At 38.6% G+C, this 18,263-nt stretch overlaps 1 pseudogene; it reads left to right on the top strand.

Annotated features, from left to right (window-relative positions):
- Positions 1-1,433: 1,433 nt before the first annotated feature.
- On the top strand, positions 1,434-2,207 carry LOC120854026 (annotated as a pseudogene).
- The last annotated feature ends 16,056 nt before the right edge of the window (positions 2,208-18,263 follow it).

Genomic DNA, 18,263 nt, shown 5'->3' with positions numbered 1-18,263 from the left:
TGTTAGATTCAAAAGAAGACAAATGGGAACACGCCAGATTTTGAAAAGTCCTTTTTCTTCTTTTTCTTTCTTTTTTACCCATTAATCTAAGTATAGATTGCACAGGATTTTTTCTTTCTTAGGCTAGAAAGTCAAATATACTTTAAATGTATAAAGACGAGGGATGCATGGAATTCTCTCTTGGACACTATCCAATGCAAATATTCTTAGGAGAAGTAAATAAGGCTTTATCAGGCATTTATATCTTAGTGTAGGTAAGCTTAGTAGCTTCATTTATGAGACAGGTTAAAGTTGAATTTGCTTTTATCTTTGCAGTGTTTGAATCTTGACTTGGTATACGGAGATCAAGGTCTAAACTTCAATCTTTTTCAGGCACTGAGTTGTTAAAGGAAAGTTATTAAACCTCTCTAGGACAATGTCTGTTTGTTTGTTTGTTTTTTTAATGTGTAGGTTGATCAGAGGATGGTAAAGACTCATGTAGCTCTAATACTTCAAGTTAGTTGTTGCAGGAAATGTTAACTTTCCCTGGAACTTTACTACAAGGCAGATGTATCAGACAGTACATGAAGATGTTCAAGTCTAGCACACACTTTATTCAAGGTCTCTCTCAAAGAGTTATATTTATTGTTTCTTAAAAGAATATCATCTAAGGAAAGGTTTTAAGCTTCCATTCTTTTTAATACAGTTTATTGGCCTGAACACCAAGGATGGCTGTCTCTCTCCCTTAATTCTGATCATGAACTCAGATATGAGAAAGTCAAGGGTATCACAGAAAAGGTAGGATAAAAATTTTGCCAATGAATTGGTTTAATTAAGCCAAATTAATGGATATCAAGAATTTCATGGATTTTTACTGAAGCATAAAGTGTTCTGCTAATTTCAAGTGTACAGAAAAAGTGATTCAGTTATGCATACATGTGTATGTAAACATATTTTTCATATTCTTCAAAAATTATATGAATTAGAAATAGAAAAAATTTCCAACTGATAGATTGGTAAGACCATTGAATATAGTTAGTATTTGGAGAAATCCTTATCATATGTTTTTAAAGAAGACATGAAACGATTTTGAACAATAACCTACTGGAAGTGAAGGAAAATGTATGTAAGATTACCTGGTAGGGACAGGACATAACTGCACACATGGATAAGAAGTGGGAGAGGCTATTTGGAGATGTGATGACCGATAATTTTGGAAGTCAAGTCACATCAACTTCCAGGGGAAAGAAACTGAGTAATTTCTTTCTATCAGCATGATTAAAGAATAATTAAGTATGTGAAGACGTGATACATTTAAGCAATAATTTAGAGAGGTATGCCTGTATGAAATGGTGAGCAAGGAGGAGGAACCATCTTTCTTCACAGTGATGCATCCAGGTCTAAGAGTATATATACACACTCGAAGTCCAGGTCATGACATTGAAGCTCAGAGAGTGTCCTCCATGTAACTCAGCTGATCTCACATCTCCTGTCAACATGTCCTACAAATGCTGTTCTGAAAACTTCTCCTCCCACTCCCTTGGGGTCCACCTGCACTACCCAGGCTCCTCCTGTGGTTCCTCCTTCCCCAGCAACCTGGTCTACAGGACTGACCTCTGTTCTCCCAGGATCTGCCGGCCCACCCGTGTGGTGTTCAAGCCCTGTCAGGCGTCCTTCTACTGCCCAAGGACCTCCATGCTCTGCAGTCCCTTCCAGATAACTTATTCTGGTTCTCCTGGATGTGGGTGGCTTATGGATCTAGAAGCTGCTACTCTCTGGACTGTGGATCCAGAGTCTTCAGACTGCTGGGTTATGGAATTCATGGCTTCCCTTCCCTGAGGTGTGGATCCAGGTTCTACCACCCAGCCTACTTGGCTTCTAGGAGCTGCCAGTCTTCTTGCTATAGGCCAATCTGTAGATCAAACTTCCGTAGATCAACTTGTTGAATTTCCAGAACTTCTGAGCAAAACGTTTCAGTCTCTACTTACAGCTATCTTAGCCTCTTTCATAAATATTAGCTAACCCCTTTCACCATCAGCATCTCATCGTTTCTCTAGTGTCAAACACTGACTGACTAATCCTTTCAGTGAAATTAATAACCAAAATATTGAGTTCAAATCTGTAATTTTGTTGAAACAATTGATTCAGAATTACATAAACTTTTCTTACAAAATGCATGGAAATCCAGCTTTGGTTCACCTAATAAATTCATTCACTCTTGCATCTGATGTTTTCACTGTTCTGTTTTGGTTTTAAGTTTGATTTATAATCTATCTTTGGGGCTCCAGACCCTCAAAGTCTTTTCCCTAGGAATGGATTTGTATTTCCCCAGGAAATGGTATCAGGCCTGCTATATGGGAAATTCTTTGTGTATTCCACTGCCTAAGGGCTAATAAGTGTGTAAGTCTTCCACCATCAAATCTGGTAGGGCTTTTTTTTTTTTTTTAATTGAAAGTGTGCTCATAGTGGAGTGAATATTCTCATTGTGCTTTCAAGGAGGACACCTTGTGCAGACATACATATTTGATTCTGATTTTACATTTTCAAATCAGAACTCGTTTAGAGTTTGTCCAGAAGATGTCACTTATGGTGATGAAATATTTATAAAATATATTATATCAAATATTTGTATAAATCTGATGCATTGGTTTGAAAGAGAGAAAAGATAAAGTACCATGGGTTGAAGGACATTATGTGCATGAGTGCTAAGTCGCTTCAGTCATGTCTGACTCTTTGCAACCCCATGGACTGTAGCCCCCCAGGCTCCTCTGTCCATGGGATTCTCCAGGCAAGATTACTGGAGTTGGTTGCCATTATGATTGTCTTTAAATAAATAGGGAATGGATTATTAAGTGTGTTTGTGTGAAAGAGAGAGGGAGGGAGGTCGACTCAGATTTGAGACAGGGTACACTTTGAGTTTATTTTAATTTGAGCAAGTTGTTTGTCTCAGAGCTAAATGTAGGGTCAGAATTCAATTAAAATTGTTCATAATACATTTAGTAATAACTCTTCATGAGTGGGAAAATAACCATCATTACCATTTGCTCCAATCATGTGTTATGAGTGTTTATTAATTTGTCTTCCTTCTTCCTTGGACTTTTTCTAAGTGAATTGGGAAAAGAGGGCCTCTTTCTTCCTGTACTGGAAATAATCATGGCTAACCAAAGGAATTTAGGAACCATGTCATCTGTTCAGGGAAATCTTCTCAAGAGACAGAAAATTAAAAAAAAAAGAAAAGAAAAGAAAGAAAAACACACAAAGAAGTGGGACACAAAAGTTTCTGCCAATTCAGGAGCCTCTGTTCCCAGCATCCTTTAAGCCAGATTTAGTTGTCTTTTATGCACCTTGATTATATTGGCCAATAAAGTCTTCTTTTGATTTAAACTAATTAAAATAAAATGAGATTTCTGTTACTCACATCCAAAGAGTTATAATTAACAGTAATGTGTCATCTAGGTGCAGAGTTACTCATTGACTTTTGTATAAACAGGAATTTAAATTTTTTATTAGCAAGACAAAAAGACCCTGTGAGTCTGAATTTTTGGCACTGGCATTGAGAAATAATTCTTCTTCAAGTAATGTGGAATGAGTAACATGTGGGCTAAAGACACCACTGGGAAACAAATTCAAAGGGAAAACAGTCATGTGGTTCATGAGAAGGCCTTAGGAACACATTCAACAAACCTAATTGAACTAGAAGCTTCTAACCTCAATCATGAGAACCCCATAAACAGTATGAAAAGGCGAAAAGATAGGACACTGAAAGATGAACTCCCATGTTGGCAGGTGCCCAATATACTACTGGAGAAGAGCAGAGGAAAAACTCCAGAAAGAATGAAGAGAAAGCCAAAGTGAACAATAACCAGTTGTGTATTTGACTGGTGATGGAAGTAAGGTCTGATGCTATAAAGAATAATACTAAATAGGAACCAGGAATGTTAGGTCCGTGAATCATTGTAAATTGGAAGTAGTCAAACAGGAGATGGCAAGAGTGAACACTGACATTTTAGGAATCAGTGAACTAAAACGGACTGGAATGGGAGAATTTAACTCAGATGACCATTATATCTACTACTGTGGGAAAGAATTCCTTAGAAGAAATGGAGTAGCCCTCATAGTCAACAAAACTGTCCAAAATGCAGTACTTGGGAGGAATCTCAAACATGGCAGAATGATCTCTGTCCATTTCTGAGGCAAGACGTTTAATATCACAGTAATCAAAATCTATGCCTCAACCAGTAACACAGAAGAAGCTGAAGTTGAACTGTTCTGTGAAGACCTACAAGACCTTCTACAACTAAGACCCCCCCAAAAAGTGTCCTTTTCATCATAGGGGACTGCAAAAGTAAGAAGTGATGAGATACCTGGAGTAACAGGCAAAGTTGGCCTTGGAGTACAAAATGAAGCAGGTCAAAGGCTAACAGAGTTTTGCCAAGAGAATGCACTAGTCATAGCAAAATCCCTCTTCAAACAACACAAGAGAAGGCTTTACACATGGACATCACCAGATGGTCAATACTGAAATCAGATTGATTACATTCTTTGCAGCCAAAGTTGGACAAGCTCTACAGAGTCAGCAAAAACAAGACCAGGAACTGACTGAGGCTCAGATCATGAACTCTTTATTGTCAAATTCAGACTCAAATTGAAGAAGTAGGGAAAACCACTAGACCATTCAAATCTCTTATGTTTATAGTGACAAATAGATCAAGAGATTAGATCTAATAGACGGAGTGCTTCAAGAACTATAGATGGAGCTTTGTGACCTTGTACAGGAGGCTGTAATCAAGATCATCCCCAAGAAACATGCAAAAAGGCAAAATGGTTGTCTGAGGAGGTCTTACAAATAGCTGAGAAAAGAAGAGAAGCTAAAGGCAAAGAAGTAAAGGAAAGACATACCCATTAAGTGCAGAGTTACAAAGAATAGCACAGAGAGATAAGAAAGCCTTCCTCAGTGGTCAATGCAAAGAAAGAGAGGAAAACAATAGAACAGGAAAGACTAGAGATCTCTTCAAGAAAATTAGAGATACCAAGGGAACATTTCGTGAAAAGATGGGCTCAATAAAAGACAGAAACAGTATGGACCTTAGAGAAGCAGAAGATATTAAGAAGAGGTGGCAAGGATATACAGAAGAATTATAAAAAGATAACTCCATGACCCAGATAATCACAATGGTGTGATCACTCACCTAGAGCCAGACAGCCTGGAATGCAAAGTCAAGTGGGCCTTAGGAAGAATCACTACAAACAAAGCTAGTGGATGTGATGGAATTCCTCTTGAGCTATTTCAAATCCTAAAAGATGTTCAAGTGCTGAAGTCAATATGCCAGAAAATTTGAAAACTCAGCAGTGGCCACAGGACTGGAAAACGTCAGTTTTCATTCCAATCCCAAGGAAAGGCAATGTAAAAGAATGCTCAAACTACCACACAATTGCACTCACCTCACAAGCTAGTAAAGTAATGTGCAAAATTCTCCAAGCCAAGCTTCAACAATATGTGAACCATGAACTTCCAGATGTTCAAGCTGGATTTTGAAAAGCCAGAGGAACCAGAGATCAAATTGTCAACATCCATTGGATCATAGAAAAAGCAAGATAATTTCAGAAAACCATCTATTTCTGCTTTATTGACTATGCCAAAGCCTTTCACTGTGTGTATCATGACAAACTGTGGAAAATTCTTGAAGAGATGGGAATACCATACCACCTGACCTGCTTCCTGAGAAATCTGTATGCAGGTCAGGAATCAACAGTTCGAACCAGACATGGAACAACAGACTGGTTCCAAATCAGGAAAGTACATCAAGGCTGTATATTGTCACTCTGCTTATTTAACTTATATGCAGAGTACATCATTTAAAATGTCGGGCTGTATTAAGCACAAGCTGGAGTCAAGATTGCCAGGAGAAATATAAATAACCTGCAATAACCTCAGATCTGCAGATGACACCACCCTTATGGCAGAAAGTGAATAAGAACTAAAGAGCCTCTTGATGAAAATGAAAAAGGAGCATGCAAAAGTTCACTTAAAACTCAACATTCAAAAAACTAGGATCATGGCATCTGGTCCCATCACTTCATGGCAAATAGATGGAGAGACAATGAAAACAGTGACAGACTTTATTTATTTATTTTGGTTTCCAAAATCACTGCATATGGTGATTGCAGCCATGGAATTAAAAGATGCTTGCTCCTTGGAAGAAAAGCTATGACCAACCTACATAGCATATTAAAAAGCAGAGACATTCCTTTGCCAACAAAGGCCCATCTAATCAAGGCTATGGTTTTACCAAGTAGTCATGTATGGATATGAGAGTTGGACCATAAAGAAACCCGAATGCCAAAGAATTGATGCTTTTGAACTGTGGTGTTGGAGAAGACTCTTGAGAGTCCCTTGGACTGCAAGGAGATCCAACCAGTCAATCCTAAAGAAAATCAGTCCTGAATATTCGTTGGAAAAACTGATGCTGAAACTGAAGCTCCAGTACTTTGACCACTTGATGTGAAAAACTGTCTCATTGGAAAAAACCCTGAAGCTGGGCAAGATTGAGAGTGGGAGGTGATGGGTACAACAGAAGACGAGGTGGTTGGGTAGTATCAGTGACTCGATGGACATGAGTTTGAGCAAGCTCCAGGCGTTTGTGATGGGCAGGGAAGCCTGGCGTGCCGCAGTACATGGGGTTGCAAAGAGTCGGACATGACTGAGTGAACTGAACTTAACCTCAAGCAAAGGAAGTCACCAAGCCCACATAGCAGTGGTGGGCAGAGAGAATTGTTTAAAACTCAGAACAGCCCAAGATGGAGGAAAGAGATATCCAGTGATATCTCCCCTGTAGGTCCAGGTAACACTGGGTGGGTGACTTGTTTGGATGATGGTGACAGAGTGTGTAAGACTGCAATCTATCAGTGGCTATAAAAAAAAGTTCAGAGTGACACGGGGCACATGCCTTTCCAGCTCACTCTTCTCATTCACAACTATCCCACCTCTAATGCTCTTTGATACACTGACATCAGGTCTCTGTTCTGAATTCAGCTCACTAAATATGTTTTGAGCTTTAACTTTGTGCTAGAGTTCTCCAGTGAAAAACGCACTAGAGAACTTAGAGAAGACTATGACATTTGCCTTCCAATAGTTAGTTCACATCTCATGAGAGAGAGAGATTGTCTCCCATTGTCTTAGTGGGAAGGGTGGATGTGAAGAGATCTTCAGGAAGAGCCAACTGCATAAGCAATGCCACGATTGCTTGAGAGAATATAATGTGAGGTTTAGGGAGGAAACCTGCAAGATTTTTTTTTTTTTAATTGATGTGTTAAATGGGGGCAGTGAGAAGAGATTACATAATAATTAAAAGTGTGATTGCCTAACCCTACTGGTCCAGGAATAGAGACAGAAGCAACTCTGATGCTTAAAAAGACCTGAACTTTGGGTCTGGGGTAATGAGATGTCAGTGATAAACCTTCACATTTAATATGGAGAAGTGATTGCGGGGTGGGGGGGGGCTCATGTTTTTTTTTGGGTTGCAAAAGCGATGTGTTTATTTATGTGACTGAGGACTCATTCAGTGGCAATTAGCAGTCTAATAAAATGCTAACATGTACAGGGCAGAGTTTAGGGATGCAGGCTGTAATTTGAGAGGAACTACACTCCAAGAGAATGTGAGTTACTGTTCAAGCTTAAAATACTTGGCATGACTACTCAGCAGGAAATCTTAGCTCTCACCATGGCTTATGTGTGGCTGCTCTGGGGATTCCCCTCCTGTCCCCTTAAGGATCTTCTGATCTCCTAATGTCTTGCTATGTTTGTTCCCATCCCATCAATCTGGTTTACAGAAGCGTCTCATTCTTATGGGTACACTCGTTTCAGGGTTGTGCAAACAATGGCCTCCTTCCATGTTGTACCCCAAATTCTCCACTTGCCCCACCCTAGCCCTGGCCCTGATTTGCAATAACTCTAATCTCCAATTATGCCCTGTGTTGAATGTCACAAGCATCCCACTTAAGCACTGCTGCCATTTATAGTTTTTACCAAGCTGATGATATTATGTCTAGGGACACAATAGTTACCCCTGTGTGTTGTGGGTTTTCTTTCCACCACCCAACCTAATTTCCCTTTATTTGTTTTTCTTAAGTTAATTTTTATTAGAGTATAGTTGATTTACAATGTTGTGTTAGTTTCTGCTGTTAGCTTCAGGAAGCAGAATGAGTTATATATACACATATTTGTCCATTAACAGAGGAACAGAGGAAGAGATAAAGAAGGTAACAAGCTGCTGCATGACCTCATTTTTTTCTGAAAAGACTACATGAGTTTCTATCATCAAATATGAACAGTCTCTTACTGGACACCTTTGCCCTGGATCAACTGTACTTATTCTAAGACATCCCCTATAACAGGACAAGCAGCATCTACCTAGAGAAAAGTCATCTTTGTCCATTAACTCTACCATTTGATTAATTCATTTGAAAGTTATTAAATCTTAGTGATGTTTTATTTTAAGGCTTATTTTTTGCAATGAAGTAGATCCATACAGCAAGTAGAAAATGACAGAGAAAAGCAAGATTGTGGAGATTTAACTCACGGGCACCAACATTGTCATTAATGTGTATATTCTGGTATGTCTTTTGAATACTCTGGGTTTTACAAAATATTCATTTTCCTGTGAAATATACACTATTTTCAACTTATAAGACTGTGGTTATATATAGGATACTATAGGTAGATTTGGGGTTTTCCCTCATAGCTCAGTTGGTAAAGAATCTGCCTGCAATGCAGGAGACCTGGGTTTGATTCCTGGGTTGAGATGATTCCCTGATGAAGGAAATGGCAACCCTCTGCAATATTCTTGCTTGGAAAATCCCATGGACAGAGGAGCCTGGAAGGCTACTGCCCATAGGGTCACAAGGGTAGGACAAGACTTAGTGACTAAACCACCACACCAGGTAGATTAGAGTTCTGAAATCTCCTCATTTCACTTTTTTTTAAATGATGTCATCAAAAGGAAAATAAAGTAAAACCATATGTTAAGAGTTGGGTTCTATTTGGGATTCTCCCACTAGCAAGATTTTGATTTTATACACATCACAACTTCTTTGAGTATCTTTCTTACATGTTAGATGAGATGGTCCTTGATGATTTGTGATCCCTAAGATTCCAACACCACTGACCTGTGCATGTGTGCCCAGTTGCTTCATTCGTGTGTGACTCTTTACGACCCTAGTGATTGCAACCTGTCAGGCTCCTCTGTCCATGGGATTTTCCAGGCAATAGTACTGGAACGAGTTGCCATGCCCTCCTCCAGGGGATCTCCCTCACTCAGGGACTGAATCTACATCTCTTCACCTCTTGTACTGTAGGAGGATTCTTTATTCACTGAGCCACCTGGGAATCCCATTACTGACCTATCCATATATTATATGATAATAATACTAGGTTAATAGTAGCATGCGAAAGATGGGCTGTTAATTCCTTCTGTAATAGTATAATTTTTTCTCTGTGGACTGGGAAGAGAAAAACAGAAGAAAAATGTTTAAAAATATGATACAATATAAAATAATAGTGAATAATAAAAAATAATAATGTAAACAAATTTCCATATGTTTAAACATTTTCCTTCTGTGTTGAGAGAATTTTTTAAAAAAGTAGAGTTATGATCTTTATGCAAATAAAACAAAACATACTGAGTATTTTATTTAACTCATTAATGAATAAGGGGATCACTGTTAAGAAGTCACAACTGTCTTAAAAGAGAACTCGAAGAACACACTTACATAGGCTGTCAGAGCCTATGAAATGAATTTACAAAGAGAGATGGGAAGCATTCACTGTACAAAGAGGGAAAAGTCAATGGACCTCCAGCAGACAAATCATTTTTATTTCAATGAACAAGAACCATCTGCATTATTATCAATTTTCTACAATGTATAGAACTATATAAGAGAAGAAAAGCAATGGCAAGTAGAGATATCCTGAAGGGTGAACTAGATAAGCTACAGAGTAATTCATTCCAATGCCCCTTATTTCAAAGTCTAGGAAATTTTTTCTGACAACAGAATGTGGGATCAGTAATATTCATTGTAAAACAGTAATACATGATCTGCAACTGTGTGAGCACCATTTTTTCTTTAATGTGGAAACTAAAAAGAAAAAGAAATTTCACTGTATCATGGAAGGATCTGGTCTATTTTATCAGTGTATGCTTTCCTAGGGTCACTGCATCTGCTTGTAATCTGGAGGAAAAGATTATTACATTTGGTACAATATTTTGACTTGATCTTTCTTCCTTCTCTGCTCCATCCCTCATGTCACCTCAATTGCTATGCCACTACTATGACTTTTGTGTGCATGCTAAGTCACTTCAGTTGTGTCCTACTCCTTGTGACTCTAGGGACTGTTGCCTGCCAGGCTCCTCTGTCCATGGGATTCTCCAGGCAAGAATATTGGAGTAGGTTGCCATACCCTTCTCCAGGAGATCTTCCCGACCCAGGGAATGAGTCTGTGCCCTGAATTGCAGGCAGATTCTTTAACACAGAGCCACTGGGGAAGTCCACTATGAACTTGACTTTTCTTTAAAAACCTCAGATTTGTCTCTTCAATAAATGGTTCTGGGAAAACTGGACAACTACGTGTAAAAGGTTGAAGTTAGAACACTTCCTAACACTGGACACAAAGATAAACTCAAAATGGATTAAAGATGTAAATGTAAGACCAGAAACTCTCTTAGAGGAAGCCAAAAACTGTTAGAGGAAAAATAGGTAGAACATTCTTTGACATTAAATCACAGCAAGATCCTTTATGACCCACCTTCTAGAGTAATGGAAACAAAATAAAAAATAAACAAGTAGGACCTAGTTAGAAGCTTTTACACAGCAGAGGAAACTATAAACAAGGTAAAAAGACAACACTCAGAATGGGAGAAAATAATAGTAAATGAAAACATTGACCCAAAAGATTAATCTTCAAAATATATAAACAGCTCATGCAACTGACCAGAAAAAATACAAACAACCCCAATCAAAAAGTGGGTAGAAGACCCAAACATACATTTCTCCAAAGAAGACATACAGATGGCTAATAAACACATGAAAAGATGTTCAACATTGCTCATTATTAGAGAAATGCAAATCAAGACTTCAATGAGGTATCAACTCTTTCGGGTCAGAATGACCATCATCAACAAATCTACAAACAATAAATGCTCAAGAGGGTGTTGAGAGAAAGAAACGCTCTTGCACTGTTGGTGGGAATGTAAATTAATACAGCACTCTGAAGAAAAGTATGGAGGTTCTTCTGAAAACTAGGAATAAAACTAACATATGACCCAACAGTACCACTATTGGACATATACCCTGAGAAAACTTAAAAAGATACATGTACCCCAATGTTCATTACAGCATTATTACAATTTACCATAGCTAAGACATGAAAGCAACCTAGATATCCATCAACAGATAAATGGGTAAAGAAATTGTGGTGCATATATACAATGGAATATGACTTAGCCATAAAAGTGAACACATTTAAGTTAGTTCTAATGAAGTGGATAAACCTAGAACCTATTATACAGAGTTAAGCTAGTCAGAAAGAGAAAACCAAAAATCATATATTAACCCATATATATGGAATCTAGAAAGATGATACTGATTAACCTATTTGCAGGGCAGCAAAGGAGATCCAGACATAGAAAACAAACTTGTGGACCCACTGGGGAAAGGAGAGGGTGGGACGAATTGAGAGAGGAGCATGGAAACATATATATTAACATATGTAAAATAGACAGCCAGTGGGAATCTGCTCTATGACACAAGGAGCTCAAGCTGGTGCTCTGTGACAATTTAGAGGGGTGCAATGGGGTTGGGGTGGAAGGGAAGTTCAAGAGGGAGGGGACGTATGTATACCTAAGCTGGTTCACGTTGATCTATAGCAAAAACCAAGAAAACATTGTAGAGCAATTATCCTCCAATTAAAAATAAATTTAAAAAACCTCAGATGTAATTAAATCGAACATACTTAAATATAAAAAAGCTAAATGATGGCCCATATATCTGATTCATTACAAATGCCAATTTTTCTAACGTTGAAAAGTTAACCACTGATGAAACAGTTCTTCACCTGGATTGTGGCTATGGTTATGGAAGACCTAGACATAAGGTATGGGTTTCCCCAATGGCTCAGGTGGTAAAGAATCTGCCTGCAAAGCAGGAGATCTGTGTTTGATCCCTGGGTCAGGAAGACGCCCTGGAGGAGGGCATGGCAAGTCACTCCAGTATTCTTGCCTAGAGAATCCCATGGCCAGAGGCGTCTGCTCAAACTCATGGGGGCAAGAATATCTGAATTTCCAAATGAAGAGGGGAGAATTATTGTTTCTGTCCCTCTCTTCTCCATGGTAGAGATGAAAGAGACACAACATGAGTTTTTCTAAGTTTTTAGGTCCAGATAATATTTTAGTCAAAATTAATTTTAATCAAAACCTGTACATGCTGTCACTCAGTTGTGTCCAACTCTTTGAGACTGCATGGACTATAGCCTGCCAGGCTCCTCTGAAGATGGGATTCTCCAGGCAAGAATATTGGAGTGGATAGCCATTTCCTTCTCCAGGTATTCCTGACGCAGGGATCAAACCAGGGTCTCTTGCATTGCAGGTGGATTCCTTACCATCTTGAGCCACTAGGGAAGGAATGATTTATTGCTCTTATTTCAGGGAATTTCTGCAAAGGGATAATAACTAAATTTGCTTTTAATATACACCCTTTTTAGTACTTTACCAGCAAAATAACTCCAGTCATGTAATTGAAGAGGAAGCTGTTATTACACTTATAATCATAAAAAGAAGTGAATAGCTGCTGATTCTGTGTTTTTAACAGTTTACTCTTCCTGCTGGGCAAATGACCACAGAGGTTAATGTCTTGACTATAAAATTGATTCCAAGGGACTATACTTCCTGTGTCCCATGATATTGCAAGGTGAAATGGTGTCATTGATTGTTCATCTTCTCCAGCTTATAAACCAAATATGAAAAATGCTTTTGCTTCAACAATTTTAGGGTGATTTTTCACAGTCTATTATTGCACAAGGTAACACAGGAAAAACAAACAGTCAAACCACATTTAGCACATCCTCAGGAGCTGCAGACTTCATTCTGGGAGAGTGATGTGGAAATGTTCTCTTAATTGATTGTCAACACATGGGAAGCAATGCTTTGTACAGCAAGCCTGTCTTTACTGAAGTCACAAGATGGAATTCTACTCAGCAAGTTTTTCACTTTCAAATTCTAGACAAGTATGTGATGTGAATTCTAAAATGACTTGCTTTTCATTTTCTACCCAGTACCTTTTGGTGTGTGGGTTAGCACTTTGCCTGGGATAGCATCATCCTCTTTTCCATTTTAATCCTATTTTAGAAGGGTTCTTAAGTGCTAAAGAGCTGAGTAATAAAAGTTCGACACATCTATGTCATGCATTTGGTTCTCAGCATTTGTTAGCTTATTGTTAGCTATTGTGGCTTAAGAAACAAACAGTGCTGGTGGTGGTGATTTTAGTCACTAAGTCGTGTACATGGACTTGTACGTGTCCATGTACAAGTCACTAAGTTGTGTACTAGTCACTAAGTCATGCACATGTACACTAGTCACTACATGACTTTAGTCACTGAGTCATGTACATGTACACTAAGTCATGTACACGGACTATAACCCAGCAGGCTCCTCCATCCATGGGATCTGCCAGGCAAGAATATTGAAGTGGGTCGCTGTTTCCTTCTCCAGATCTTCCCAACCCATGGATTGAACTCGTGTCTCCTGCATTGGAAGGTGGATTCTTTACCAGTGAGCCACCTGGGAACCCTAACAAACAGAAGATAAGGCTAATGAAATATTTGAAGGCAGAGAGATTTTATCTAACCTTCTGGCTTTATAAAGTGTTTTATTAAAATAATTTGTACACATTGTTTAACATATCAATATGCTTTATTCTGCAAAGTGAAAACAGCAGTAGTTAATTCATTGAGCTATTATGAGGAGCAACTATGAGAATTACATAATTAGAATAGGAGGCTTTAAGTTTCAATTTTAAGAGAGGTATTGTGTCTCAGTCATCTTTGTCTTCTAAGCCCATTTCCTTGATATATGGTGTGATTATCATATATTTGGTAATTAGTGTCAACAGATGAATCTCTTTTAGCAAGAAGCAGCATACAGTAGGCTTTGGTCTTCATTACTGAGATTAAAAATATATTCAAAGAGCATCACTATTTCAAGCATAAACAAAGCAACTACTGCTTTCTCAAATATGAAGAAAAATAAATGTGCATTCCAAAGTTTACTTGTAACTAATTTAATATATTTTTGGCTCAGTATTCACTGATTGCTATATTGTATGAGAGCAAAACAGCCTAAAAATATGCAAAGCTTCCTTAAAAGCATTCTCACCTGATGAGACACTATGTTGCATAATTCTATATAAATCACTATAGTACCTGATGAAAGACACCAAAAAGTCAGAAAACGTGGCTAGGGAAACAAAGGTCCACCTGACACCCTTTAACCTACCAGATTCTATTCTTGGGGGTAACAATATCAGTTATGACACTATTATGATTCTGTTGGGAATGCCAAACAAAAAAAACTGTTTCCCAATGGTCTTAAAATTTGAAACAAATGCATACTGGTCTTAAAATCTGAAACAAATGCGTATCATAAGTTATTATCTTTGTTTCTTGAACTTTGAAATCTTGCTGATATGAGTAGAGAATGAAGGTCCATTGCCTCCAAGTTGCTAAAACCATGAAGAACTGATGCTGTCCTAAGAATTCCTGTCTGTTATTAGGCACATGGATCCTGAATGGTGAGTGTCTTTAGTTAGTCATAACTAGATTATCAGCAGTGACTCCTTGTTCCAAAAATGCAAATGGAACTAGGAGAGCTATCTGATATTAGGTACAGAGTTGTTGGGATCAAGTCCATTAATAAGATGAAAGAGTCAGGAATGTTCTGTGAGACAGCTGTGCCTGAGCTCCCATGCCACCCTCCAGATAACGAGATCACTTGATCTTCAGGATGCTTCATTCTTGGTCCCCACTTTGGTTTCTCCACCTAGAGAATTTCTGAATTTTCACATTTCAGAATGTGCCCTTAGCATTTAGATTTTTTTTTTTCCACTTGGACATTAGTTTGTCTGCTGTGAGAATGAACTTATTTAAACTACATTTAAGAAAAAACACTGTATATTTAAAACCTTGAATTCTAATACTTAATGGCTATTTGCAGAACCTCTCAAAAATTCAATTTCCTTAAATGTAAAAGAGAGATGATAGTATTTATATCACGATGGGAAGAAAGTGATATGTGAAGTAACTAGAATTGTTCCTTGAATACAGAAATCATTCTACAAATGTTAACTATTACTAGGCTATAGATGCATGTGATTTATATCCAAAAAAAAATTATGCCTATGGATTCCTTGACCTAACTATTCAGTTCAGTTCAGTCGCTCAGTCATTTCTGACTCTTTGCGACCCCATGAACTGCAGCACACCAGGCTTCTCTGTCCATCACCAACTCCCAGAGCTTACTCAAACTCATGTCCATTGAGTCAGTGATGCCATCCAACCATCTCATCCTCTGTCATCCCATTCTCCTCCCACCTTCAATCTTTCCCAGCATTAGGGTATTTTCTAAAGAGTTGTTTCTTTGCATCAGGTGGGCAAAGTATTGGAACTTCAGCTCCAATATTCAGAATATTCAGGACTGATTTCCTTTAGGATTGACTGGTTGGATCTCCTTGCAGTCCAAGGGACTCTCAAGAGTCTTCTCCAACACCACAGTTCAAAAATATCATTTCTTCTGTACTTGGCCTTCTTTATGGTTCAACTCTCATATCCATACATGACAACTGGAAAAACCATAGGTTTGACTAGATGGGATTTTGTTGACAAAGTAATGTCTCTGCTTTTTAATATGCTGTTTAGGTTTGTCAGAGCTTTTCCTCCAAGGAGCAAGTGTCTTTTAATTTCAAGGCTGCAGTCACCATCTGCAGTGATTTTGGAGCCCAAGAAAATAAATTTGTCACTGTTTCCATTGTTTCTCCATCTATTTGCCATGAAGTGATGGGACCAGATGCCATTGTCTTAGTTTTTTGAATGCTGAGTTTTAAACCAGCTTTTTCACTCTCCTCTTTCACCTTCATCAAGAGGCTGTTTAGTTCCTCTTCACTTTCTGCCTTCAGGGTGGTATCATCTGCATATCTGAGGTTATTGATATTTCTCCCAGCAGTCTTGATTCCAGATTGTGCTTCATCCATTTCAGCATTTATGTATTCTTGCCGGGGGCCAGCGTGAGGAACTCCACCCATGGCAAAGGTCATGGGGAAGGAGGCTTGGCATACGCAAAGGCGTGATCAAGCCTCAGAAAACCCCCTGTTCCCGAACATCTACCCCCAAAACCAGAGTCTACCTACTTTACTGTTTCATGCTCTCACCTACACCTCTGACTTTACGGGGGGCTCTCCCCCATCACCATTTCTCTCGGAGAAGGAGTTAATTTGCAGCTCCAAGTCAATAAAAAGTCCTGTTTCAGCTTACGGACTTCTCTGAAGGTTATCTGGCCCACCTGTATAGGTTTGTCCAGCCACATGTGATTGTTTACAGCCTCCCAACCTAAGAGGCACGAGATGTTTTAGACTTACTAAAGGCAAATTCTTTTGGGAAATTGTCAGTATAGTGGGTTGGTTAGGAATTACATTGGTGAAGGATTTTTCATTTGTTGTGCCAATAATTGCTGCTAATTCCCTACCCTGGGTGTGACAAGGGTGTCTTAGGTCAAACCTCTCTGCTGACAGACTAGCTTGTGTGACAGGAATATCCATACTCCTGCCACTAGCACATGATTGTTTACTACCTCTCAACCATAAACAGCACAGAGAGTTTTGGAGTATTTTGAGAGTCTTAATTAGCATAGGGCTTTTCTCATTGTTGAGTCAATGATAGCCGCCAGGCCTCCATATCCTTAGGCACCTGGGAGAATATTAATCAATGTATTTGGAATATAGAAAAGGAAATATAGTAGTTTTTAAGGTTAACAATACTAGACTTTTTGAGTTAATGAATTTTCTCTTTTGTTATAGATCACTGTACTTTGTTATAAATCACTGTGTCCTTGCTATGTAAAAATGTAACTTTATCACTATCTTAAGACTAAATAGATCTTAAGGGGAACATTGATGAAAGGATTTTCATTTATTGGGCTGATGTTTGCTGCTAAATCTCCATATTCCTTGCCCTTATAATGAATATAACTAGCATATAGGAGAAATAAGTATTAACCTTTAAGCATATAGGAGAAATAAGTATTAACCTTTAAGATTAATCATGTTAACCTTGGGTTAAATGAATTCCTTTCTTGATTGTAACTTCTACACCCTCACCCTATAGGAATGCAACTTTATCTGAAGGGTGGTGCCTGGTTTAAGAAAAAACACCCTTGAAAGAAATAAGGTTTTTAGTTATCAGAAAGAAAGGGTGTAAAATGTCAGCAGGTCTCATGGCCAGAAGATGATGTAAAACCCCTAAGGCCTTTTTTTGTATAGATTTATGTGAAGCACCTGATTTTGATAAAGGTCAGGGCTGCTGACCCCCATGTGACTCTGTATTCATCCCTATGTGTAACAAAAGGGATATAAGCAAACCTAAAAATAAAGAAATGGGATCAGTTTCCGGAAAGACTGATTCCCCCATGTCGCTTCTTTCTTGCTCTCCATTTTTTCTGGCCGAATTCCCATCTGGTGCATGGGTACCCACCAAGCCTGCTAATTTTGCCTGGGCTTCTAAGATCAGACCAGGGGGGCCTCAGTGCCTCCTCTCCTTTGGGAGAATGGGAAGATGCCTGCGGCCTATGTAGGTGGTGATTGGTATTCCATGTGAACCAAGTTATTCAGCCTCTTTTTCTCTGCTAATTTTCTAATCCCTCTCTATCTGTAATTAAATAAGTTATTTCCAAGGACGCCGACTCCGTCCCCACCTTCGAATCACCCTGGATCCACACAATGTACTCTGCATATAAGTTAAATAAGCAGTGTGACAATAAACACCCTTTTCATATTCATTTCCCAATTTGGAACCAATCTGTTGTTCCATGTCCAGTTTTAACTGTTGCTTTTTGATCTGAAAACAGATTTCTCAGGAGACAGGTAAGGTGATCTGGTATTCCCATCTCTCTAAGAATTTTCCACAGTTTGTTGTGATCCACACAGTCAAAGGCTTTGGCATAGTCAATAAAGCAAACTGTGACCTAACT

The sequence above is a fragment of the Oryx dammah genome, unplaced genomic scaffold (assembly GCF_014754425.2).
Source record: "Oryx dammah isolate SB20612 unplaced genomic scaffold, SCBI_Odam_1.1 HiC_scaffold_2, whole genome shotgun sequence".
Lineage (NCBI taxonomy): Eukaryota > Metazoa > Chordata > Mammalia > Artiodactyla > Bovidae > Oryx > Oryx dammah.
The sequence above is the reverse complement of the archived record's forward strand: the minus strand, read 5'-3'. Positions and strand labels throughout refer to the sequence as shown.